The sequence below is a fragment of the Xiphophorus couchianus genome, chromosome 2 (assembly GCF_001444195.1).
Source record: "Xiphophorus couchianus chromosome 2, X_couchianus-1.0, whole genome shotgun sequence".
Classification (NCBI taxonomy): Eukaryota; Metazoa; Chordata; class Actinopteri; order Cyprinodontiformes; family Poeciliidae; genus Xiphophorus; species Xiphophorus couchianus.
In genome coordinates, this window is record NC_040229.1 from 30,225,471 (window position 1) to 30,252,759 (window position 27,289).

Sequence of the window (27,289 nt, forward strand, 5' to 3'; positions counted from 1 at the left end):
TTTTAGCTTAGCATCATGCTATAATGTTAGTCCCTCATCAAAAACACACCGGGAATGTTGCTTTTGATTCCTTCATGCATGTTTGAGAAATCCTTTAATCTCCCGTGGCAACCGTTCCTGGGTGGCTAAACGTTTGCTCATGCAAAGTCTCCGCCGCACAGAGCAGCTCTTTCCTTCTCACCTTCCCCACTCAGCTCCTTCAGACTAGTGGCTGCACCAAATAGCAAACAGGAGTGTCAGAAAGAGTAGGAGCTTCTTAAAGAGACAAAAGACCATTTTTAAGACAGAAGATTACAAAGGAAAATTCCTTTTAAATTATGTTTGATATGTGCAGCATTTTTGTTTTACAACTGATGGTAACATAGTTACTTTATTGTGCTATGAAATAGCACTCTGTGCCTTTTATATACATAATACTGCCCCTTTAAATCCTCAGAAACAGGAGGGGGGCTGAAGACTAATATTTAAGTGAAATCTGCTTCCCAGACCAACAGATGTTGTTGTGCCTTTAAAGAAACAGAGCTGGATTAAGAATGAGATTTTTTTGTCAATATTTTACTTCTTTTTTTTTTTTTACCCCTCCAGGGGTTCTTTTTGTGGGCTCTAGTGTCCCTTATATGGTAGTAGGTTGACCGGAAATGGAGAAGGAGAAGAGGGAAGACATGCGTCAAATATCGTCAGGTCCGGGAGTCGAACCCGCAACGGCCGCGTCGAGGACTCAAGGCCTCCAAATGTGAGTCGCACTAACCACTACGCCACCACGGCACGCCCAATATTTTACTTCTTTAATTTATAATAAATAAATAAATGTTTGTGTTACACACTGTGGACCCCTGGTGTTCGTGGTGGTTAGCTAAGAAATAATAGCAAAGATATGTGAATACTAGTTGAGACATCCTCTAAAACCTCCTTTCAGTAGCTCAAGAACCTTAATATTTATTAATACATATTAAGGAAACTGTTTTAGTGCTACCACAGAAGCTAAAATCTACAGTTTTTCATATCTCTGGCCTTAGGAGAACAGCCAATCGGTGTAAAATAAATTAGCTTCTGGACTGGCTGCTTTTCAAACGATAGCTAATAGCATGTCAAGTAGCATTGAGCCTTGTTAGTTCAGCTTCTCAAAATGTATTTTCGTTCGATTATTTTAGATGTGTTTTACAAAAGAATCCACAAGCAGGTATATTTAAATAATCTGAAGTTATGTTCCACAGAAAAAAAAAATTGCAAATACCGACCTGTTATTGATGTACCACTAAGACCCACAACTTTGCTAGCAGGTAAAAGTGGTGGCTTTTGAAGGCAGTGGATTGCTCTGGTTTGTAACATATAGAGCGCTACATATAAATACGCACTTAATATGTTTTTGTAAAACAATTATGAAAAAGAATACTCTCCCCTCTCATATATTCATGCCTCACTTTTAGTGGCTCTGTCACATTAATACCCCTAACAGCAAACGCTGATGCGTCGTGGGAACAATGTGATAGTGTGAGTGTGTGTGCTGAGAGCTTTGAAAACATTTCACCACGCGCCGCGTGCGTCTCCTCGGTTATCAATGCGGACGCTTGTTTGAAACTCTGCATGGATTTGCTGCTCCTGCTGGAGAACTCTGGTCATTATTAAAATCACAATTGGACACTCCCACAGGTCCCGTTTATGATTTTTAACGACACACTAAATTTCCCCGGATAGTAAAATTGCTTTCTGTCCTGCTGGGAAATCTCAAGCCATGAAACATTTATTTCTCATGAAGGAAAACAAAGCATGTCTGCCACATGTGCTCCTCCGTTTTTGCGCGTTCACAGAGAAACGGCCGGAAACGACGGCTTCGCGTTCACAAGATGATCCAGCACTCCGACTCGTCATTCGACGTTCCAGCGTCTGCTGCTTGTGATGTTGCGACCGCACGGCGTTTCTATCAGGGGCTTTCAGTGAATGGCAGTGAACTTTTTCATGCTGAAGTAGTTTGTTTGTGTGGTATATAAAGAAATAGGTGGGTGGAATTATTCATAGCAACAATGGAGAGTGTGATCTTGATAGGCAGACGTAAAGAGTCGTTGAACTGATTGAAGGGAACTCTTCGCTGCTGCACTCCCAGCCAAATTGGAATTGAAACTGGAAGCTTTAAGAAGCCTGAACGTGTAATTCATCCCGACGCTCTCCCATTGTGTCTGATGTTTCCTCCTCGGCCTGGAAAATCCGTGCCAGTCTTAAAAGTGACCTCGCAATTAGTGTGGACTTACCAGACGGAGTCTTTTTTTTTTCTTTTTGCATCGCGGGAAGGTCTACATGCGACCTTGCAGCTGCCGCCGCCCCCCCTGCCAGTCCCCTCGGGTCCTACTCAGTGCTTCCCTCCTTTTAAAGGTTATTGACACAACGCTGTGATGCGAGACAGCTTAGAGACAAACATACTGCATAATTGGCTTTGTGAGGAACTCTTTTTGAAGTCCCAAATGGTCCTAATGTAATTCCCATGATAGTACCATTATCTATCATTGCTTTCACCTTCTTACTGTGATGCGCCCAAAGCGGCAAGTAATCGTGGGCAGAGGGGGAGGAGATTAGGACCATTTGGTCTATGATTCCTTTGATGGCTGCTCTTTGTGCGAAAATGATTCAGTGCCCTTGTTGTGGTCAAAGATTCCCCAAGCAGATTATAAAGACACCTTTAGCTCACACTTGGGTGGAGGGTGTGTGTGGAGCTGAAGTGTGTGAAAGACAGGGGATATGGGGGTACATCGTTTGCCGCCGCACTTCTGCACCCGGCGACCCGGGTTTCTAGTATCGAGAAACCATCCTTCAAGTTGTAGGAAAACAACACCAAACAAATTGGTTCTCAGTAGAGAGTAAATGACTCTGTTGCAATCAATGTTATTTTCCTCACATGCTACACATTAGTTACTCCCACAAACAGCTGCTTCGTGCCGTTTTAGCAAGGCTGCATTTCAAGACGACTTTGTTGTAAAGAAGCACAAACGCGCGAACACACACACACATGCACACCACCCCACGCACGAAAACACACGTACACTCTGAAGGCTCGTTTCAACGTTGGCAGAGCCGTGGAAGAAGTCGTCAAGCTCATACGACTCCTTGCAAAAGTAAACATAACCCTAGGACTTTCCCCCGCATTTTCAGAGTAAACATGTAAACGAATACAAGAAAAAGTTTGAAAAGTGTGGCGTTGGTATGTCTTTAGCTTGCTCAGCTCTGACTCCACTCAGTGAAAGGCAGTGCAACTCAACTTTTTCTCCACCAGGTTTTTTCAACTTGAGAATGTTTGGCCATTTTTCTGAAAAGCAGCCTGAATGAAGAGCATCTACAAACATCAATTCCCAATACTGCAGCATCGGTATTAAACTTTAAAAATGATGTAGCTTTATGTTATTAAAGCTAAAGTTTAATCAGTAATACTTTTATAACAAATTTATGTCAGATCAAGATTTCTTGGTTAATGTCAAGTTGTCATAACAAAGACATTTTGAATAATGTCAACTTTGTATTAAAAGTGTCATGATTTACTGAATGACACTTTATGACAACAGTCATAAATATTCATAAAGACTTACTCATGTTCATGACAGGTGTTGTGACATGTTTATGACGGTGTCATGACAATCTTATTCACAACCCGTCAAATAAAGTGACCGATATTTATTTCAATCTTGTTGATGTTTGTTGGTGGGAGAGAGGAGGAGGTCGGTTATTTGGTGTCATGTTTGGTCATGTGACGGGGTCAGTGATGCAGCAAAGGACTGTGGGGAGTTTAACTGAAGCACAGAAGCAGTGGTGATGTGGTTGTTGTTGTCAAGGTTTCGAAAGCTAAGCTAGGTGAGCGGCATTAACTAACTCACTCATTGTTTGGTTTCCTAGCAACAACCTATTGAGCAGCAGCAGTTTAAGGTTTTGGCCACCAAGACTCATAACTGTTTAATAATAAAAAAATAATGACATGGAGTGAAAACTGTGGATGAAATAACAACAAAAAATCTATAATTATCCATGTCAATTGATACGAAATGCTTGCATTTTTATATATTTGTCAGCCCTGGTAAGCCCTGGGCCATGACAGCATCATTAATATTGGATATTGACACTGGCTCAAATTTTCTTATCAGTGCGTTATATTATTAGCTACATATGCTAAAGCTATCCGTTTTGATTGACTGCCATGTTTTTATAAGTCCACATCTATACCACATCCGTTCTATTGCAGGTGTTTAAAGCTTGGAGTGTCTGACGGGGAGGAAACCTCTCTGCTGACCCATAATATATGGAACCTACTGTATTTGTGTATTTATGATTTTAACCATGGCATTAAAAGAAATCCAATGTCTGTTACAGGTTTTAACAATTGTTGACGTAAAACACTTTGAATTGTCTTGTTGCTGAAAGCTGCTATACAAATTAACTTGATTGATCGGTTGGTTGATTGATTGATACAACTTTATCCTTGACCTGTCAGCTGCATGTTTTTGGTCAGCATGATAATATTTAACAACGTTCTCTGTTAAACCTCTGACATCCTCATAAACCAGATGGATTTATCGTGATATTAATCTGCTACTCAGATGACTTCTGAAGGTGGTTGGCTTTATTTCCAGGTATCAGAATAAAGGGAGTTGAAACAAACGCGCGGCATGCTTTTAAATCTTTAAGCTCTACAACCGTGCGCCGCCTCATGCTGGTTTATCACTTACAATCTACCAAAACTTCATCAGCCTGTGGCTGTAAATCTTTTGCAAGGCACTAGAGAACCAATAAAAATTGGCCGTCAAAAGTGCTTTATCTGTAAGAATAGGAGCTGTGGCTGATCATATTCACATTCCCAGCTTGCAGGACCCTCTCTGTGGCTGTAATGGAATATTATTTCATCTGTGTCTTGTATCATCTCAAGCAAGGGCTGCTTTCTCTTCATCAAACTCCCTGGAACAAGTAGCACTAGGACACCTTTTTCTAATTAAACCAATGTGCTGCTCACTGTACATTGCCACGCTTTGTTGCTGGCAGAATAATTGGCAGTATCAATTAGAGTCTAGTCATTGTCTAGCTCTCACACTGGCACACTTCGCTGCTCTCCGAGGCCGTAAGAGACAAAAAGACGTGCGGCTTTACCCGAGTAAAAGCTTCAGGTAGCCATTTTTGAACAAATTAAGCTCCTCGTTAACAGACACTCAAGTTGTTCCAACATCAGCAACTTTGATCTTGTTGCGCCAGTTCTGGAGGCTTCCGGGGAGCTTCCGCTTGATGTCTAATGAAAGTCGGCAGAAACAGGAAGTGGTTCTTGTTTTTGTTTTAATTCCGGCGAGCTATCCTCTCGATTGCAATTTTTAGAAGCAAAACGTAAGCAATAAACGTTAAAGATTTTATTTTTATTCCTTCTTCAAAAATATCCGCCGCCTGGGATGAAAAAGCAATTTCTTGACTTCTTTGTTTCTCTCCTACATGTGTACTGTTGACCTTGAGGAGGAATACTGCTGTGATCATTGTCTCTTTTATTTCCGCCCGTCTAGCATTCTGTGAGAAAATGGGCTGCTGCTCTGAAAGGCAATAAGCAAAGCTTGCTGGGCTGAATATTAGCCGTTATTTGTTTGACCCTCTCGGTGTGTAAGTGAGTGAGACACAAGGGGAGAAGTGCTTGTTATTTTACACTGTGCTTCACATGCAAAGGTAAAGAAAAACCAACTGTCTTCGGTTTTGAGCATTACACGAGTACAAAAGCTAGTCGTCTTGAAAATTAACTTTTATTTTACACGCACGAGACTGTCTACAATTTTTATTCAGTCACCTCCAAGACTGGATAGAAACTGACAAAGGAAATGTTGTTGAGCTTTATTCTCCTTCCAATTGTTCATTAGTAATTTCTTCGTAGTGAATCAAGAGAACAGATTCCCATCGAGTGAGAGCCGGGTCACTACTTTTTATTTTTCCTTTGGCGGCTCAGCTCTCACTCTCAGTGGCTCCGCCCCGCTCACGGGAGAAGCTTGTTTTGATTGGTAGCATCCAAACATACTTGATGCCACTAAGCCAATCAGATATGAGGACATGGGATCGTACCATTACGTGAAAACAGAGAGGGGGAAAGACGGCAGAAATTTGTGGAGAATATTACAAAAAGTAAGAATGTCTGCTTTTGTACCAGAACAAATACATCAAATTAAAAGGTAAAGGTAAAACTCTGGAAAGCTGAATCCTAAAACTCCGACAAGATGGTTCTAATAAATCCAGTCAAGGTCAAATTAAAAGGCAACTTTATTTAAAATCCTAAAACTCACTGCTTATATCTTAATTCTAATTACTTCCCCCTCCTGTACAAGCAATAAAAAAGGCAAATTTATATTCTTGAATCTTCCAGGACAAATTCAAAGAAATTTTGTAATGAAATTCTTAAATTCAACTATTAGAGTTTCCAGAGCAGATCCATGAGGTAAAGTAAAATATGCCACGATAGAGAATTAGCCAAAGTTTTATGAGACATGCAAAGTTGAATACTGCTTGTTGGAAAACAATGGATTCACTCATCTTAAATCAGATTAACAGTATGATCTGGTTACCTAAACCCACATGTGTCATATTTCATAGATAATTTAATGGTTTCCATATCTATCTATCTATCTATATCTCTCTCTCTATATATATATATATGTATGTATATATATATATACACACAAAAACCTACACTGAAGCATTTGTAACCAAAATTATACCAACAGAACTTAATAGATGTATTACCTTTATGACTTGGAGAGCAGCTTTTTCCATGTTGGAGAAACTGCTTCCACTTCATAAGCAGCCCTTTATTTCCACGTCTGAGCTTTAAATATGCTACATCATATTCTGATTGCTATTATACTGGAATATGAGCCTGTCTAGACACATTGTAGCTGATTGTACAGTAGCTAATCTAATCACATCTGTCTTCGTGCACCTCTCTTCTGGTAACGTTACTCAGACATGTTCAAAAAAGCAGAATAAAGGGAACGGCCCTGTTGAACCATATGGAACCACCTCACAATGAAAGTCATTTCATGACACTTAAACCCCCCCAAAATGAAACACCTAGACCAGGTTTGTCCTGCTAATGTCTGTCCCTGGGATGCTGGATGGATTATTTACAGCTACACTTACAAATGTAATATGTTCAAGACTGCTGTGTGTTTATAAATCCTTGGCTGTAATGTAAGGATAGTGGCAAGACATTAACTTTGCGGTGTTAAAACAACTGGTTACCATGGAGACTAGATGTAGGCTAAAGAAGAGGCAATACTGACTGAGGTCTCACACTGATTTCTGAAGGTGGGGCGTAAAAGAGATGTGACAGGTGCTGTTCCCTCCCCAAACACTCTTTGATCTCTAACATCAGAAAAACAATATTCAATTGCTATTCCTCCTCTAACAGCTATTTTTAAAAATCATAATTCATTTTAACATCAAAATCTCATCCTACATAAGTTCATCTGTTTCTTTTTTGGGCGTTTGCTCCAAAAACCCTAACTTAGCAAACCCCCAGATGGCCTCTTGTACCAAACCAGGTTCTGGTTCTGCTGGAGGTTTCTTCCTGTTAAAGGTGAATTTTTCCTTTCCGCTGTCGCTACATGCATGTTCCGTATGAGGAATTGCTGTAAAGTCAACGACAAGCAATTTCCTGCTGTTGCTAGGTGCTGGTCAGCGAGGAGTGAATGTTGCAAGTCAGTGACTCCATGACTTCGGCTGTGTTCATTCAATTAACTGCATCAGTTGGAATAATGAATGCATAATTGAATTGAAATTATTTTTTAGGCATTTGTTGTGATTTGATGCTATAAAGATAAATTAAATCAAATTGAATTTTTTTAAACCTATAAACAGGCCATCACTTGCTAATTTTGAATGTTTTTTAAAGTTGCCTCAGTATGTGTCTTTCCCACTCATAGGCTTATTGAGAAAAAGCCTCAAATAAATAATGTAGTTTACTTCACATCTTCCACGAGACAAAAACAAACACAATCTTATTTCCTGACTTCCTGAGCCTTATTTCATGCATTTCAGATAAAGGCAAATGGCATAGTAAAACGCATCAACCCTAAGTAACAACAAACTCGCTTATTGAAAAATGTTCTCCTGACTGCATTCTCTCCCCTCCATAGGTCACTGCTGAAACATTAGATGCACTTTCCGTACTGATTGCAGTTAGGCGGCAAACACAGGCGGCTCAAATTCCATCACGCAAATAAATGTCCTTTCAGAATAACAAATGCTACGTCGAGAGAGAAAATGTGCATTACGCATCCACCGTGGCTAAGGTAAATAAGGCTGGTAATGCTATTCTCAACAATGCATATATATATATATATATATATATATATATATATATATCTGAGGAAGTGTCAACATCAGAACAATCTAAATGCACAATTACTGCAAACCATTGTTGATCGAACACGATCGGGCGCCGACAGCCGTATTGAGTTCCAGGTTGTCGGCGAGCGGTGGTCCGACCTCGCCGCCGCTCGCCCACACAGAAACAAACCGCGCTCAATTACATGAAGCACAATGCCACACATATATTATACACAAAATATGACCGCTTTAATGTCTAACCACTGACTTTATGGAAGCAAAATGGAGTGGCGCTTGATTCCTTCCTTCTTTTTTTTCCCCTATAAAATACCAGATTTATACAGCAGCTTCACACTAAGGTGAACTACTGAAGCAGACTATTTTCCGTGCGTCACCATGACTGCATTTATATCAGTTTCCAAACTTTGTTTAGGAGTTAAAACTGATGAATTTGGAAAGGTGAGAAGCTGGAAGGAGAGATGCAAAGGGCCCCTACGTTCAAAGACGGGTCTGCGCGGTGAATCTCTTCAAACGGCATATTTTATTCCGCACACACAGTCAAATCTGCCTCACAAATACAGAAGCACAGCTGACAAAAAAGTGAACCATAAAAAATATCAACAGAGAAACAAAGCAAATTAATGGATAGAGTTATTGTTAAGGCTCAAACGATTGCTCAGCTGACGATGATTTGTTTGTTTCTCTTGACTTCATACTTTCAAGTTCTCCAGATTTATTCGCCAACTTTCATGTCCATACTCTACCTCCTCGTATCACCCAACATTTCATATTTCAGGATTTAGGCAGCTGCATATTTTGCGTCTTAGCTGAAATATTTTGATGAGAGATAAATCTCTAATCTTCAATCATATTTTATTTAGTTGTATATTAAGAACCATAATAAATACATTTTCATGTATTATCTCCATTTGTCTCCTGCTTAAGTTAAAATAAAAAAAGACCTTGTAACACTATTATAATCACTGTTAGTTTTATTTATGTTTATGTTTTTATAATTTATTAATTTCTTTAGTTTATCCTTTTTGTTAGTTGTATAAGTATCATTGTTTGTGTTTTGAGTTTGTTCTTTTACTGTGTATTGGATTTTGGTTTCTCTTGACTTTGTTTTCAATCTCATTATTATCTCAATCTCAGCTGTTAATCATTTCCTCGTTTTTCCAACCTGTTCCTTTCCCAACTCACACAAATTTTACATTTTCTTTTTTTGTTTTACAACAAACATATATTGTTTTTTTGGGATCATATTACCACAATTCCTTCCAGCAGACTGGGATTATTAAAAGAATTACTTTGTGTGATTGATTCTCAAAGAGCATACTAAAATGCAAACATTTTCCAAGCCAGTAAAGTCTGGTACAAAACAATCCAACTTCTATAGTAGAGTGAAACAATCAGAGTCCAGCTCAACAGGCAAATGCTACATGGTATTTACAATCTACATAAATTTAAAGGAAGAGCACAGAAAAAAAAGAGACAAAAATGTCAAGAAAAGTCATCAATATACCTAAATGTTTTGAATAAAATGTGGAAAAAAACTCTTATATGGTACTCTGCCCAAATTAAAAAGGACAGGTAAAAAAATAAAAATAATAACCTAAAGGGGATACAAAATTAAGCAAGTTTCATAACTGAAAATGAATCTGTTCAAACACTCCTAAACATAATGAAGTCAGTGTTACAGTATCTCAAATGGCCGTGCAATTAAGAGCTTTCTGTTTTGACTTTTTAAAGTTACAAGTATTGATAAACTCTGCAAGCCTTTTGGGATAAAAGCGTAGTTACTTATTCAGGCTTGCTTTAAATGACCCTTTTGTCTGTAAAGCTGCTGACGTTAATCAGGATTACAGCGGAGACAAGACCAAACGAGCTGAAGGCTCCGACATAACCGCACCCGGCCAGTGCACCTAGTTAGAAAAGCAGGATAATGAAAAACAATGCTATTGAACTTAATATGAATGCAGTTGAAGTTTGCTGCTTATAAAAGACGTGCATTTATAACTGTGATGTAAGAATATAATCCTAAAACAAAGGTTAACAAATTGGAGCAAGAAGTGTGTAAAAGTTCTTAAAAAAACAAAACAACCTCTCATTAGCAAACATGTACAGTATGTGCAAATACTTGAATAATTGATTTATTCATAATAGTGCTCACAAGCTAAAATACTAGATAGCCAAAGGCGACTAATTAGGTAAGTGCAAGAGTTATGTGATATAGGTTTTAATTCATGGTCTTCCATAACACTATAGCCTGATAATTGCCTTGATTTTGCCACTTGATTCTCATCTCCCTTGAGTAGGTCAATGGAATTTCTCCCATTGACCTGGATTCCTCTGGTAGCATTTCAACCGGGCCAATCAGCGAATAGAAGAAGTTGTGACTAATGACGTTGAATTGCTCAAAGACACGACTATAAAGGCGGACGGAGTGGAAATAGAACCGGCAACCCACCGATTGCGGGATGAACTCCTACCACCGTTGCCCGCAATAGTGAACAAAGCAGCTCGACAGTGGAGGATGGTTGCTTACAGCACAAGAAATTACCGGTAAGCTTCACAGCGTTACGTGCGTCACGGGCAAACGTTAGCGACTGGGTAAAATTTAAGACTTGAACAGAGTCCACGTCTCCAGCAAGCAATCGTTTCTCCAATGGCCCAGACTCTTTCTACGAAGCAAAGCGTGGAACAAGGGGCTGGTTTTTACCAGGCTAACAAAGCAGAATCAAAATGTTTCCTCAACAAATGTAGTTGAAAATGATCTGTTCCACTCTTCCAAACACTTGTACCCAAGTCACAGTGCTTCCCCCATAAGTTACAGACCATCCCAGCAGACCTTTGTTCAGAAGCTTAGCAGCTTAATTCTCTGACAGAAACACCAAATACTCCACCATTTAAACAACTAAGACTACAATCCCAACCGGCTATTCCGAAGTCATTGGTCGACCACAACAGCCTTAAGAATCTCAAGGTGACTCACAAGGTGACAGACGTAAACCTCTAATATGGTGGCTAGATTCAGGAACTACATCTCACCATTCTTCCATCTGACTTCAACAATATGCTCAATCTGTGCCTGCAGTTTCCTAATGAGCACAACACTGTTGGCATGAAAGGCCTATAGAATATTCTAATGCAATCAAGATGATGACTGACATTAAATTTATGGATGTTATTATGACCTTTAAACACAGAGACCCACAGGCGTAGGCTAATAAGCTGGATCAAACCAACAACAGACTGTGTCCTTCAGTACTCAGCGCAGTGTCATAAACCTTGAACGAGGTCCTACAATCTGTCATCCTGTTCTGGATTCGAGCCTGATAAACACATTGTAGAGACGCCAGAAACTAAGTGAATTCAGTGGAAAACCATCTTGTCAGTAAGGGCCTATAAACAAAGCTTAATGAACTCTTATGGAGACTGTTGAAAGGAATAATGAGGTAAAATGCAAAAGAAATTCAATCTATTACGGAGATGTGGGGTTTCTACACAATATACTCCCACAGTGTGCTGTGTTTTTTTTTACCCTATTATTTTTTTTTACTCCGATAACATTCAAAAGGAAAAAGAAAATAATTTTTACTCATCCTGTGCTTCGGGTTCCTTTATAGCAACTTTATAGCTCTTTTACGGACACATGCTCTCAATATTGTGCTCCATCATCCTATTTCTAATCCGTTTAAACCATCAATGTTTGACATGGAATCAGCTCAAATACTATAACAGCCCAACCTTGGATACTAGTAATATAATTTTTTATAGTGTAGAGCACCAAGTGCGGTGCGGAGAGATGACCTTCACTTACTGATCCCTCGCAATCACCGTAAAAGCAGAGTCTCACTGCAGCGGCATACGCGAGATAAGACCAAAACCTCCATGACAGAAAAATAGCGGCTACTATAATAAAAGAAGAAAAAAAAAGTTTTCTGGCAACCCTATTTCTAAAACCCAATAAACACCAAGAAGGAGAGATGGGCCAAGAAATGGCAAAGTTACCAGAATCAATAGATGTGTAACTTGGCACTCAGAAATGAAAAAAAATACAATCGTTTTATAATAAGCGACCAAAATGTTTGGTTAATGAGTAAAGATTTATTATCTTTATTGTTAGCTACCTAATGTGTTTGAAATTAAAGCTACACTATGTAACTTTTATAAACATATGTTCTTTACATATTTGTTAAAACTGTCACCATGTTGTGACAGTTTGCTATGAGACAGATAATTTGCGAAAAGGCCGAGTTACGCCGCCTTTTCCCTGTGCCACTACTGCATCGCTTCCAGCCAAAAACAACCAATCAGAGACAGGAGAAGGGTCTTAGCGCTGTCAATCAATCTTGTGGATGTGCTGCTCAATGTGCTAATTGCAGAGAAACAACTCATCGTTACGTGAAAACCATTCAGCCGCTGTCATTGGTGGCCAACTAGCTTTAGCATTCAGGACAGGCTTTGCTATGTCAGCTTTACGCAAATCTGTTGTCATAGCAACTTACTCACAACAGATAGCTGACAGAGCAGAGATTACATTCATGTGTATCAGGATTCAATAATTAAAAACACACATACATTTTCCACACAAAGAACAGAATGTTCAGTCCATTACAGTGTCATGTTTTTATGCTTGATGTTTATTTTGCGATTAATAATCAAAGTGTTTGCGTGAATACCAGTGGTGGTTCATTAGCTGATTAAACACCTGCTCTACTTATCATATGTCAGAGAGTTAATGTGTGGCTTGCCTTTTGTTTTTGGTAGCTGAACCGAAACACTTAATTCTGCAGCACGTCTTCATGTTAAGGTTTTCAAAGTCAAGCTAGCATAACTGAGCTACTTCCCTCTGACTATTTTTTAAAACTGTTTACTCACTTCTGAAATGTGATATGCTTGGACCTTATCTAGCTGTCAGTGTGGAAAATTAGTAGCAAAACATTTCATCACTTTTTCTTTTACATACTGCATACATTTAAGATTTAGCATGTTGTGTTGACAACCTGACAGCTAAAAGCAATAGCAGTCATTGTGGGTGAGCAGCAGTTTTGCTCCCCAGCAGGTGGGATCTTGTGCTTGTGACGGCATGTTTCATTGCCTTTATGCTTCGTCTTATTGTTTTCATGCTGAATTTGTATAAATTCAGATTTTCACATGAATACACACAAAGATTGCTGCAGCGGTCATGCTAACTGTGCTAATTGTCAGTGTATGGTGCGATAATTGCAATGAAAGACATGAGATCTAAAATGGAAACTCTATAATCACTTTTACTTTGTTTTGAAACTGGATTGGCTTGGTTTAGAGAGATTTCTTGTCATGTTGTCTTTGCTCGTGATACTAGAAATGAAAGAAAAAATATGTTTAGTGCTCTTCATCTGGCTTCATATCACTCTTAAAGATAAATCAAAATCCTGTTAAATTTGTATTCCAGATCAAAGTTTCATAAAAAGCAAGAACTTATGGCATTTTTCTCACTTAAGCCACAACTTAAAAATGAGCTGCTATAATCATAACAAGGAAAAAAATTAATACATGTGGGAATAAGTAGAGAATGAAAATAATAATAATAATAAAAATGGCATCTCATTAATTTAGAAAAACACATTGATGTTCTGTTGTCGGTTCTCCTGAATAAGGCCCACATAGAAATAATTACAACATCCGTTCCATATTTAAGATTAATGGCAATTGATTTTCCATTTATGGGACCATTAATGCATAAATCACAAGCATTAGAGATGAATTCCCTCAGGAAACCTTAATATCAGCCCCAGTAACTCTGGCTATATGCTACACACGTACACAACGAAAGCTGTCTGAAAATAACACATCTGCAGACAAACTGCTCAGACAGCAGAAGAGCTTCTTTGTATTTTCATATGCATGCACCCATCAAAAAAGTACATAAGTACATGACCTGTTTCCATGGCAACTGCATTTGACAAAACCGAGGGTAAATAAAATGTTTAGACAAACACATTAAAAAGGAGGGACTCAGAAACGAAGATACTTGGACATTCAAAAACAAAACAACAAAAAAGGTCCAGCCGGCTTGTTTTAGTATTTCCGGCGTGATGTTGCCTGTTTAGTACAATACAAAATTAAACAAAAAAATATTTTATTTGAATATTAGTTTACACACTGCGACTGAGACCACCCTGTACTCCAACATGTTCACTTTAAAAGTAATAATGTTTCTCTCTGGTTTGTGTGCATGCATGTGTTTTCATGAGCTGCCGCTCTAGCGGTTAGCTTAATGCTAACCACAGAGCTGCACCTTGTAAACGCCTCTGCCTGGTTTCTCTATCGCTTTGAAAGCTGACCTTGGATACTTGTTTTGCACTTTGCAGGAAAAGATTAGAGGAAATCTTCCAGAAACAGACTTTTTTTTTTTTGTTGTTGCTCTGAGATCTGGCTCTACTTTGCCTCAGCATATAAAGAGACATTTTCTTAACTGCAACATTGACAGAAAAGGGAAAATACTTTTTCACCGAGGGGGCAGAAGGGATGGGGATTTCTCTATTTTCCTCTTTCCTCTATCAGAAGTAGGTCGAAACGAAAGGATAAGAAAGATGCAGAGTTTTAGTTTTGTGGGAAGAAAATGAATCCGACAAAAATCAAGCTAAACTCTTGGTTCATGTGACCTTCCACTAACTACTATACCTGATTTAATGAAACCAGAAAGAGCTTTAAGTTACTGGGATGCATTTAGGTGGGTAAATAAATAATACCCTGTATTGACTGGTGATTAGAATTACAAAACACCTTTTTTTCAGTTTTCTAAGCCAGTGCTTTCGTGAAGCTAAGAAGGGAAAATTTCCTCTATCAGTCTCATTTGGATAAAAAACATGTGTGAAAGTATTTCAAATTGAACTGGACTAGAAGACATATACTCTGTGAACTTTATTCCTTTGGATAAAAAGTTCACAAACAATACATTCGCATTTTTAGCTCAAAACCTCGTAAACATTTAAAGTGACAATTCATAGACGTACTTTATATTAGACATATGGATTTAAAGTTGCACCAAGTCAGCAATTTTACAAGTTTATTAAGAAAATTTCTTGCTTGATTATCATGGTTAGGATTTTAAAGTTTGAGTGCTAAGCATGAATTCATTAAAAAACGGATTTGAAGATGTAGATATCTAATATCAGCTCCAACAATATGAACATCCATCCATTTTCTTCCGCTTATCCGGGGTCGGGTCGCGGGGGTAGCAGCTTCAGAAGGGAGGCCCAGACTTCCCTCTCCCCAGCCACATGTTCCATCTCCTCCGGGGGAATCCCGAGGCGTTCCCAGGCCAGCCGAGAGACATAGTCCCTCCAGCGTGTCCTGGTTCTTCCCCGGGGCCTCCTCCCGGTGGGACGTGCCCGGAACACCTCACCAGGGAGGCGCCCAGGAGGCATCCTGACCAGATGCCCGAGCCACCTCAACTGGCTCCTCTTGACATGGAGGAGCTGTGGCTCTACTCTGAGTCTCTCCCAGATGACCGAGCTTCTCTCTAAGGGCGAGCCACAAAGCTCATGACCATAGATGACGGTGGGAACGTAGATCGACCGGTAAATCGAGAGCTTCGTTTTTTGACTCAGCTCTCTCTTCACCACGACGGACCGGTACAGCGCCCGCTTCCTGGCAGACGCTGCGCCAATCCGCCTGTCGATCTCCCGCTCTCCTCTTCCCCCATTTGTGAACAAGATCCCGAGATACTTGAACTCCTCCACTTGGGGCAGGACATCACCCGACCTGGAGAAGGTACTCTACCCTTTTCCAGCTCAAGACCATGATGGCCTCGGATTTGGAGGCACTGATCCTCATCCCGGCCGCTTCACACTCGGCTGCGAACCGCTCTAGTGAGAGCTGCAGATCATGACCTGATGAAGCCAATAGGACCACATCATCCGCAAAAAGCAGAGATGAGATCCTAAGGCCACCAAAATGGATCCCCTCAGCACCTTGGCTGCGCCTAGAAATTCTGTCCATGAAAGTAATGAACAGAATCAAAGGGCAGCCCTGGTGGAGTCCAACTCTCACCGGAAACGAGCCCAACTTACTGCCGGCAATCCAGATCAGACTCTGACACCGGTCATACAGGGGCCTGACAGCCCGTATCAAACACTCCGTCATAAAACACAGCACATTCAGTCAACAATTTTGGGGAAAAACATTTGTTAAAGGACAAAACAGAGTCAGGACCAATGGTCAATATATGGACTCGTGATGTAAGGCAGCAGCAATGGGCAGCCATGACCTTCTGTAGCAGCTCACTGAAGTGGAGCTGAACAACAGCTGCATTAATCTCCTGCTTTGTCTGCTGGAGTCTGGGTGAGGAGGTTCAGGAGAATATGCTCCTGCATCCGAACCTTATTGAAACAAAAAAATATATATAATACTGCATTCTCAATATCCCTGCTGTGTCCTTGTCATCAATCCAATCTTTTTCGATTTCATTTGCTGGTAATCCCATTTTCAAAAATGGGGATCAAAGAAGAAGAAGAAAAAACATCCACATTTCCTTACTCGTTTTCTTTCCAGTCCTACGTTTTACGCCCCCTCTGCAACTCATCTAGGATTCGGGGTTTGTTTGAGGTTTTGCTCCTACATGTAAGTTTACATACGCTGAGTAAAATGACAAAACGTAATATGGCTTGTTTCATAATTGTTGACTGTAAGATGTTTGTGTGATGTAAAGCACTTCGAACTGCCTTGTTGCTGAAAATGTGCTGTGGAAATAAACTTAAAAGACGCCTTGTTCTTCTCACCACATGAGTTAAATCAGACCCAACTTTCTTGTTAGTTAGAATTAACAAATCATTTCTAGTTGCCAAATGCCACAATAATGAGAGAAAGAATATGTCAAGAGATTTATTTATTAATGTCTTGCAAATCAGACGTTCTTGTTTAGAGTCCAAATAAATCAGCCAAGACATCAGGAAGGGAACTGTGAAGCTTCGTGAAGCTAGTTCATCTTTGTGAACAATTTCCAGATGTTTGAATTGCCGGATTCGTCCATTTAAAGGATAATACGCCAATTTAGACATGATGGTTATGTCCCACCATCATAACGCTCAGGAAGGAAAGCGGTTCTTTCAGAACTGAAGTCAGAGTCGGCTTGAAGATGCTGAGTGAAGCTGGTAAGACAACATCTAAAGCCCTATTCAAACAGGATAAGCGTTATATAGGAACCCCATGTAGTAAATAAATGACTATCCTACGTTTTTTTGGTCCAAATGTAACCCTAACCCAGTTTCTGTTTAGCAAATGGAAATGCTTTCTATTTTTCTAAATGGCCTAAAACAAGAGAATTTTAGTCTGATTCATGTTGTGAAGAAAAAAGGCGTGTGTTTTTATTCGCTGTATTTCAACTGTGTACACCTTGAGCCACTGCAGCTGTCATTAGCCATTCTGCAATCAAGCCAATTACTTCTTTTCAACTAGTTGCCCCTGGTTTCTGCTCTGTAAGACAAGAGCCACAGATAATACACACTGAATGAAAGCTCAGCTTGAACACTGGGAGGAACATGAAAATAATTGGCCTGTTACATTCAACGCCTGAAGCCACGTCGTGAATGAAAAAATAGAGGTTTCTTTTTTTTTTCCTTTGTTTGCTCCTACAAAAACATTTTGACAAGACTAAAGATATACATATATCGTTTCCTTGGTCTACTCAAGGGCTGGGGAGTGTTGTTTATTAGCAACAAATTTAGTTTACAAGAAATCCAGAAGAGTCCTACTGTCGGCAAACACGCATACGTATGTCCGACAACTGTCTGTTGAGGTCAACGCACAAGCAGACGAACGCTGACACGACGGTGGAAATGAAAGGAAGTTGGTACAGATTCTCACATTGCATTGATTATTATATCATATTAAACATTCTGTTAAAGTACCAGATGGTTGTGATAAGCAGAATGTTGTCCATCGTAAAAAGCTCAGGATATTAACACCTTATCTAAAAGTCAAAGATTCAAATTGTCTTTACTTCCATTGAAACTTTATCAGGCTGCTACCAAAAACAAAAATGCACTATTCAGTTTATATTAAAGGGGCGGTAGTATGTATTTTCCATGTGCATAGTGGCACTTTATAGCACCATCAAGTAACAAAGTTGCATTCACTTTTTACGAAAAATCATGCGCATTTTAAACGTAGCCTAAAATAAATTTTACTTTGCAGTTTGCTGCCCTGAAATTAGGCTTCTGTCTCTTTAAGAAGCTTCTGCTCTCTCCAACACTCCACTTTCAGCACACCGCAAAAATGTGTTTCCATTATGCTGTTTGCAGACATTCTTAGTAGTGCTGGACTGATGAATAGTTCGTACGATGATGAGCTCAGCATATACGCAGTTCCACCAGGAGTTTGATAACTGCTGCTGCCGCTAGTCTGAAGGAGCTGAGTGGGGAAGGCGTGTAAAGAGAGCACGTTATCAGAAGATAACGATCATACTGTTAAACCTTGACCATTAAAATATAAACCAGCAGTATTACATGGGGATAAATGTGAGCATAAATCTAATATTATTTCCCTTTTTTTTTTTTCCAAAAACGAGCAGATTCTGTCTACTGTGTGACATGCCACAAGCACGTTTTTCAAGCGGGGGGCTCAGTGTCTGATAATGTCACCAGAGGCAACTTCTGTGTGCTGACTCAGAGAAGAGGCTGAGAGACAAACAGCACCATCACAGAAGTTCTGCCCAGTCGGATTCATCTAGCCTGATCGACTCTTATTTGTGTTGGTTTGGGGGGTTTTATATTCCTTCAACTTCTGAATTTGTCTCTGCTTGGTGTTGCTCTATCACATGCAATAATAAAATATGCTGATTTTTCTAGTTGTGAGGCGATAAACAGCAAAAGGTTTCTGAGTTTGCCAAGTCGGTCCGACCAGAGACTCAATCTATTAGTGATTTATTTTGTACACTACACTTTGATTATAATAGAAGTTCATTGTATCTAAATAAAGACTGTGAATGTCTAAACGTCTTTCCAAAATGACACAGTAAAAACATTTCAAACTTTTATTTATTCATTGATGTCCTTGGTTTTTCAATTGGTAGCTTATTTGCTTTATTTGATTGGTTGCTAAACTTACGTACTATTTATGGATAGATTAAGGTATTCTTTAAAGTTATTGGTACTTTTATCTTATTATAATACACATAATCAGTGGCTGTCTCCCAATGTAACACATTATTTATATCTATTGTGCATTTTCCTTTGTAGGCCCAGGCTAGTGTGACGATAAACACGTTTATCGTCACACTAAACAAATTTCTCATCAGAAACCGTGTGGAAATCAATGTTAGAACAACCAAAAACGTTTGCTTCTCAAGCCCTGAAAAACTGTTTCATTATTTACAGTGGATGCATATTTAACGTGTCCTGTCAAAAATGGAAAAAGTCAGTACAGCTTTGAACGTCAACCCAGCTCGGTGCCATTTTGGAAAGTTTATTTCTCTCTTTTTATTCCGGTGGCTTCTGGTAGAGAGCGGCAACACGTCCAGCTGATCAGTAAAGACAATACTTCACATCTGCTCTACGCCAACAGGACGTAAAAATGTTTTATGATTGGCTTGTTTTCATAGTTTGGTTTCTTCCACCAATTATAAATAATGCATCAACACATCCATAATTGGTGGAGAAAAGTTTAGTCCAGTTTTGACTTGTCCTTGTATTGATGGTTGCCTGATTCTAAAGTGGCAAAATTCTCTTATTTTGTATTTTCACAAATTATATAAAGTTTCATAAACCTCAAACTATGTTTTAGAGCATTTCTGTCCAGAGTAGAGCAGTGTAGTTCAGGCTTGATCAGGTTAAGTATTTTGAATGTTGAATTACAGATGATTAAGATGCTAACTAGACCATTGTTAGCCAAATAGACACTTTGCCAGTTGTAGTATTTTCACATATAGTCCAAAGTCTTTTGTTATCCTGGCACTCTGTTTCCCACCGAGTACCCAAATACTTTTCCACACAAGCAAACGTTAAAATTTTTTTTCAGAACCTACATAAACGAGTGTTATATGTAACACAACAGGCCAGCTGCTCAAGAGCAGCTTCTACGTATGCATCAAAATAAACTTCTTAAAGGGTCAGTGTTACATAAAACCACCATTTTCTGAGCTTCATGTCCTGTTATAATGTTATTCCCTCATTAAAACATACCTGGACTGTGTCATCATTCTTTTATGCATATTTGAGAAATCCTTTAATCTTTTGTGGCAACCATTCAGCTCCGTCACTCAGTTCCTTCAGACTAGCCAGCAGCAATTGGGAAACGTCTGCTGAGCTCATTAAACGAGCTACTTGTCAGTGAAATGCTGCTAAAACAAACGCCGTTAAAGGGTTAATAGAGGAGCCATGTTGTGACGACTTCCTGAAGGCGGAGATTCAGAAACAGCAGGAGTTTTTAAAGAGACAGAGGCCCAATTTCAAGACGTTAAATTACAAAGTTATATTTGATAACTTTGATTGATGTAGCATTTTTTTTAACAACTAAAGGTAACTTGACGGCTTCTTGATTGTACTATAAAATGGTATTATATCCTCTGAAACACATAACACATACCTCTTTAAACATAAATTTAATCTTAAACTACATCAGATTTCCACATGTCAACTACATTCTTACAAGATTATCATCCGCTTGGCATGGCATTTTATCTGGAGAACTTATGAGCTGAGTCTTTATGGAATCATAAAAAAAAAAACCTCTGGTGTTTGTTTTCTAAATTCATATTTAACGGGGGAAGGTGTCTGTGACAAAGAATATGAAAATAGAATCAAAACTGTAGCATCTGTAATGAGACAAAGACTGACAAAGACTGACAAGTCATGACAAGTCAATGATTTTACAGATTCTAACATAACTGAAGTAATTGCTTTACTCGGGTGTTTGTCGAGGGAAAAACAGAAATACAATCATGGCCTCCAATCAGAAATACTCATACATTTTGCATTTGAAATTTGACAAGGCCACCTGTTTAAAATGCAACCGCCGTGTTGCCCCTGTGAAAACAACATTAGTCTCGATTTCACAAACAGAGAAAAGAAAAAAGAAATGCGGCCCACTTCCTGCAAGCCGGGCAACAATGAGCTCATCGCACGATCTCATGTTAAAAGCCAGCCGTTGTTACCATTTGCAGCCTGAGACGGTAGAAAGCATTGAATACTTTCAACCAGATAGGATGTTGGTGCATCCCAGAGCGATTCACTTCATATTCCCGCCCCGTCTCTTTGACATGGATGCAGTTCCCCTGTGCGGCGGAGGGTATTCATAATTCAAAGGTCAAGTTGCGGGGGCTTTTGTATGCATGACGAACAGGAACATTTCTCATTGCAGCTTGTGGAGAGGTGTCCTTTTCTCGTTCTTATGCAAATGGTGAGTTGGTTTTTTTTTTTTTTTTTGAATGCGGTACACACTCTGTGCGGCAGAATTCGATCTCCTCTTTGGCGTGAAAGCACAACAGCTTGTGACGTGCCGTTCCCCGACGACGGCTACAACACCGATGTCGATGTGAAATCTGCCTCACTGCAATCTGTCTTTGTTTTCGCCAGAAGAGCGGATTGCTGTGATCTAAATTTAACCGTGTTAATACATTTCAAATGTGTGATTTTCATTACTCTTGACGGCGTTAGTAGTAATGTTAAAACAATAATTAGTGTGCTTTGCAGCAATTTGCCAAATGTAACACGTAGTGCTGCGTGATTATGGAGTTTTGTTGCCAATTTTCTCTCAAACGTTTGCACTAATTTAAGCAAAATCAACGTTTATTGATTTTATTGGGTTACTCTGGCGTATTTTAAATGTGGAGCAATAAAACGTAGAAAAACAAATCAGAGCAATATGGGTTTTTTTTTGATGATGACTGAGTTGAAATGGAGATTGTACAATGTAGGTGAAACAGAGAGAGACAGTTATTGACCAATTCTATCTCTTATCTTTGTGTTAGGATTCAGTTTCTGGGGACGCTTGATTTTGTGTCTGGTGACCATTTCCGTCTAGCCTTGTTCACGCAAGAACAAGGTAGCCAAATATCTGGGAAACTGAACAGATTTTTATGCAATTTGGCTTTTCATTCACACATAAACTCCATTTAATATCACTAAGAGCTATTATTTATTAAAAACTCCAACCAAAGTGAAGATTTGAGCGTTCTCGTGTTCGTTTGCATGTGTACATTGAAAACATAAGATTTAGAGGTCCGCACATTGCAACCTGCCACAAATAATGCAGCGCTGACGTACATACTGTATGTCACCATTGTTATTGTTTGGCCATGTTTAATCCCTAACAGGAAGTCAAGGTTGTTCTTGAAGGATTGTGATTGGCTGACGTAGGTTTTGGCTTTGCCCTACACTGCCCTCCTGTGGGTTCGGCATGTTTAAAACAACACTCAGTGGTTTAAGTTAGTGGGTTTGTGTGGATGAACACGTTTCTTAAACCGATCTGGTATGTATGATATTATATACAATACTCTTATAAAGATCTGGTCTTAATTTATTCATATGTTTGGATCATTATCCTGGTTTAACATCCAAAGGTGATTTTTTTTGTTAGCTTACTGGTAGATCACCAGCAAGAACTCCTGTTGTTTCAAAGAGTTCAATTTGCCTTTGACAAGGTTCACAATGCCCTCATGAACCTTGTCAGCATTATAGATCTTCCACCATACACACCGGTGTGTATGGTGGAATATTTTACCTCTTGTTTTAAAGGAACAGTATTATGTGTTTTACAGGCACTTAGTGCCATTTTATAGCATAATCAAGTAACTATGTTACCTCCAGTTATTATAAAAATGCTATATATTAAGCATGAATTAAAAGGAATTTGACATTCTGATTTAAAGCCTTGAAATTGGGTCTCTGTCTCTTTAAAAACTCGTGTTCTTTCTGAAACTCTACGTTCAGAAAGTCATCACAACATGGCTCCTCTATTAACTCTTTAACAACGTTTTTAACCAGCGTTTCATTGAGAAGTAGCTCCTATAATGAGCTTAGCGGATGCCAGTTCCACCTGGTGGTTGCTAGTTGCTGCTGGCTAGTCTGAAGGAGCTGAGAAGGGGTGGGCTGCTCTGTGAGGCTGGAAGCTTGGAACCTGCAACCCTAAAGAGGGGCTTGGTCCAACCAGACATTTTGCACAGCTGAATGGTTGCCATAGAGATTAAAGGATTTCTAAAACATCCATAAAAGACTCAAGTCAATACTCCAGGTATGTTTTTGCTGGGGGAATAACATTATAACATGATTTAAAGCTAAAAAAGCTGAATTTACATAACATTGCCACTTTAATCATCTGTATCAGGAGTATCAGTAAATGTAGCAAACACTAAACAAAGCAAAACACTCAGGTTACTTACAGGACTATCTATTTTCCTCCTTTCCTCAAATCGTTACTCGAATTTTCATCTAAGTCAATCAGACATGAAACAAATTACAATCTTAAATCTAATTTTACCGCAGTTGAGATGTTAAATCTCGCAATAATTCCACTTTAAACCACACTCCTGTCTCCAGTGACTGCAAAAATCTGCAAACAAATAAAGAACAAACAAAAAAAAGACAGAAAACATTGGCCAAGCTAAACACTGAATCAGTAAACGCACTGTGCTTTATTTAGTAGTGAGCAGGGTAAGCTATGCTATTTTTCCTCCTGGCACCTTATGACAATGCTGAAAATACAATAAAAAAAAAGAAGGAGGCTCCCCGCCTCGCCTCATACATCTTCAGTCATGCGGAAGGCCGTCCGTCAGTTTTACTGCACAGTGGCTTCCTCTAAACGCGGCATCGATGACTGATGACCCTAAGTGCAACTAGATAACTACAGCGGGGGATGATAAAAATGTGAGAACACACATCCTAGACAGGAAATTGGCCATTTTTGAGTAATTGGCACAAGGAAGCTGAAGCGACGGCACCCCTTTCACTACTCGCTCCCTCGAAAAGCTGGAGAGGCCCGGTCATCCACGGGGAGGGAGTTACAGTCCACTGAACATATTACCGACGTACACAAACTCTGTAGATCTCAATTCTTTTCACCTTAGCCGTCACTTTTACTCGCGGCCGTGACAGCGGGGAAACAGAGGAAGGGAAACGTTTGGGACCAAGCAAACCAAAAGGCGCCATAAAGACACCAGAACCAGGCGTTGGAAAACGATGGCCCGGTGAAATGAGGGCGACGAGGGAAAAGAGGCCGCCTGTAACAAGGGATCGCTGAAGATTAAGGCCGACGGGAGCATCAGAAGCGACAGACAGGTGTCTGAAATTAAGAGGTGACTCACCTGTATTTCACAGTCTGCTGAATTGCTAAGTTTCAGTTTCAAAGCGTTTCATATCTCTTCTGTTTCTCATCTGATCTTTTAATCTTTTTTTTTTTTCCCCTTCAGCGATTTGTGATTGATGATGATGACAATCTGGAAAGCTATCGCTGTCAATGAATGACTTGGCCCCCCCACCTGAGTTTCATGCCTTCATGTGTGGCGACCAGAGATCAAGATGACGGATAAAAGAGGAAAAATAAAACGTCTGAATGAACAATGCTTGAAATATCAAACAGCTAAATGCTCATCTGACAAAAAGTGACGGGCTTGAGACAAATACCAGTATGTTGTTTCCCATTGATGACACAAGGTGTAGTAAATACTTTTGGTCATCCTGGAAACCGTTAACTCAAGAGTGTCGAACACAACTGCTTGCCATAGATTTAGGATGTTTTCATTTTGTAAACAAAGATTTGAAAACTCTTCTGTCGCATCACATTTATGCACTTCTTTGTCGGAGTCTATTAAGTAAAATGTGAACATTTTTGTTTTAATGGCTTTTCAACTTATGTCAAGCTTAAATCTTTAATGGGTGGTGAAAACCAACCACCTTTACGCTGTACACTGGTGAGTGTGGAAATCTGTTTAGAGGTAATTAATAATTCATAAATATGTTGTAAGAAAGTCCGTTGGGTCTAACCTTGAACTATATCCCATCTCAAAACAGAAAACTATTTCTTTGATGATATTGCCTCATTGTGATAATACTTCTTTAAACCTGAAAAGCAAAAACAGCTCTCTTCTCATACTAATGTACTGAGAAAGTCTTTAAACGAACTTTATAAGGAATTAGATGGTAAATATTATCAAATAATAATATCTACTTCTGTAAAACATTTCACCATGACTTTAGTATGTCAGCTTTTTGAAAATGGGCTGAAATAAAGATTAAAAAAAAGGAAAGAAAAGCAGGAAGATAACATAATCTTTCGTAAATCTACATTATACAGATTTCAGCCACAGTGAAGCCTTGACATATTTACGTCCACCGTTCCCCAGCACCTCTTTTACGGGCAAACGGGGTCATTTATTCCTAAAATGCATAATTTATCTCTCTGCCTGAAAGTCTACGAGTACCCTCATGAAGTGCTCAAATAAATGCAAACCTACAAGTGTCACTTAAAAGGTCAAACTTTAGATTTGTCTTTCAGGAATGTGATTCCTTGGTACATGGCTCTTCTGCTACCAGTTATTGATCTGCAGCAACAGTCACTGTTTACACTGCAGTCTAAGTGGTGTGTTCCTTAGTCTGTGGTGTAAAAGTGAAATTCAGTCGTTCTTCACGTCTGAATTCTCCGCAGATATCTGGCACAAAAACATATAACGAGGTATTTGGCCACTCTAAGCATTTAGCATGCTGATGTGAGTGAATCTACATCTGCACAGACAGAGCGACTGCATAACGTAGCATGAGGTAATGTCATCTTTGAGCAATGGCTGCCAGATTAACACATATAATTAAATTTTGTAGCAGTTTGTGTGTGATTCCACAGGATTTTTTTTGACGTGACCAACAAGCCTACAGCTGCGTTCTCTCATATGCGTAAACTGGAATTACGGAAATACATTTGTTTAAAGGAAACATACCTTTTTTTGTTTTTTAAGTGATGTTTTTCAATAGAAATCATTTTTGCGCTCTTTAGGATGAGGCGGTTTTCCTGCCGTATCAGAATTGATGTTTTTTTCGCCTCACACGAGTCACGTGATCGACAACTGGATGTTATTACTGGCAGAAAAGATGAAGAAGACGACAGAAAGTGGTAGGAGGATGATGGCGCAGTGTGTTTTTTAATGACTTATCACGTGAACAAACATATTTGTGTGTGACTTTAATTGCTTTCTTATTTAATGGAAATACTGCCATTTGTTATTTTTTTCTGACATTAGTGGAATTTAGGCAAGATGCATACATTTGTAATGAAGACACAGCTAATGGCAGTCGGACTTAGCCGGATTTGCTTGTGAAATTTATGACTTTTTTTTAACATAAGTCCATATTCCATCGTATGCTATCGAAATCACTGAAATATTATCGTGCTGTATTCATGTATGCATGAATCTGACTCACCATTCTTGACCTCCATCTAAAAGAGGTCCCCATTTTTGCAAGCCCATATGTTTTCAGCAGGACTTAATAGGAAAATCAACCCCTCAAACCATTATGTGAACATCGCTTTCAATACGGGAGGACTAATTATACTGGCGGGGAAAAAAAGGGCACTGCCATCAGCATATGCAATTTCCTTGAAAGGGACACACTTGGTCAGCAACAATACTGGTACGTGACAAAATGACACCAGCTTAAATGGTAGGATCCAAGCTTCCCCTGCTTAACATTGTCCCAAGCATCACACTGCCCCTTCCAGCTTCGTCCAGGCTCCATCTCAACAAATTTAATCAGAAATTACACACACAAAACAGAGCTTGTAAAAGATCTGTCTTTGGTGATACACACAGGTCAGGATGATCAACCTGACCCGCTTTTAACTTCGTACAAAATATGGCAGGCTGTGAAAGAGGAACTTTTTTTATCTACAAAATAGACTGTCCTGCTGAGCCATGGAAGCTCATTGACCTTTAGCCACTTTTTAGTATTTGTTTCCTTTTTTATGAGTTTCTAATCATAGTACAGTGACTACG

At 39.3% G+C, this 27,289-nt stretch overlaps 1 protein-coding gene across 1 annotated transcript in view; it reads right to left on the reverse strand.

Moving 5' to 3' along the window:
• Positions 1 to 27,289, reverse strand: part of lingo1a (leucine rich repeat and Ig domain containing 1a) — a 170,008-nt gene that overhangs the window by 56,540 nt on the left and 86,179 nt on the right. The window lies entirely within an intron of this gene.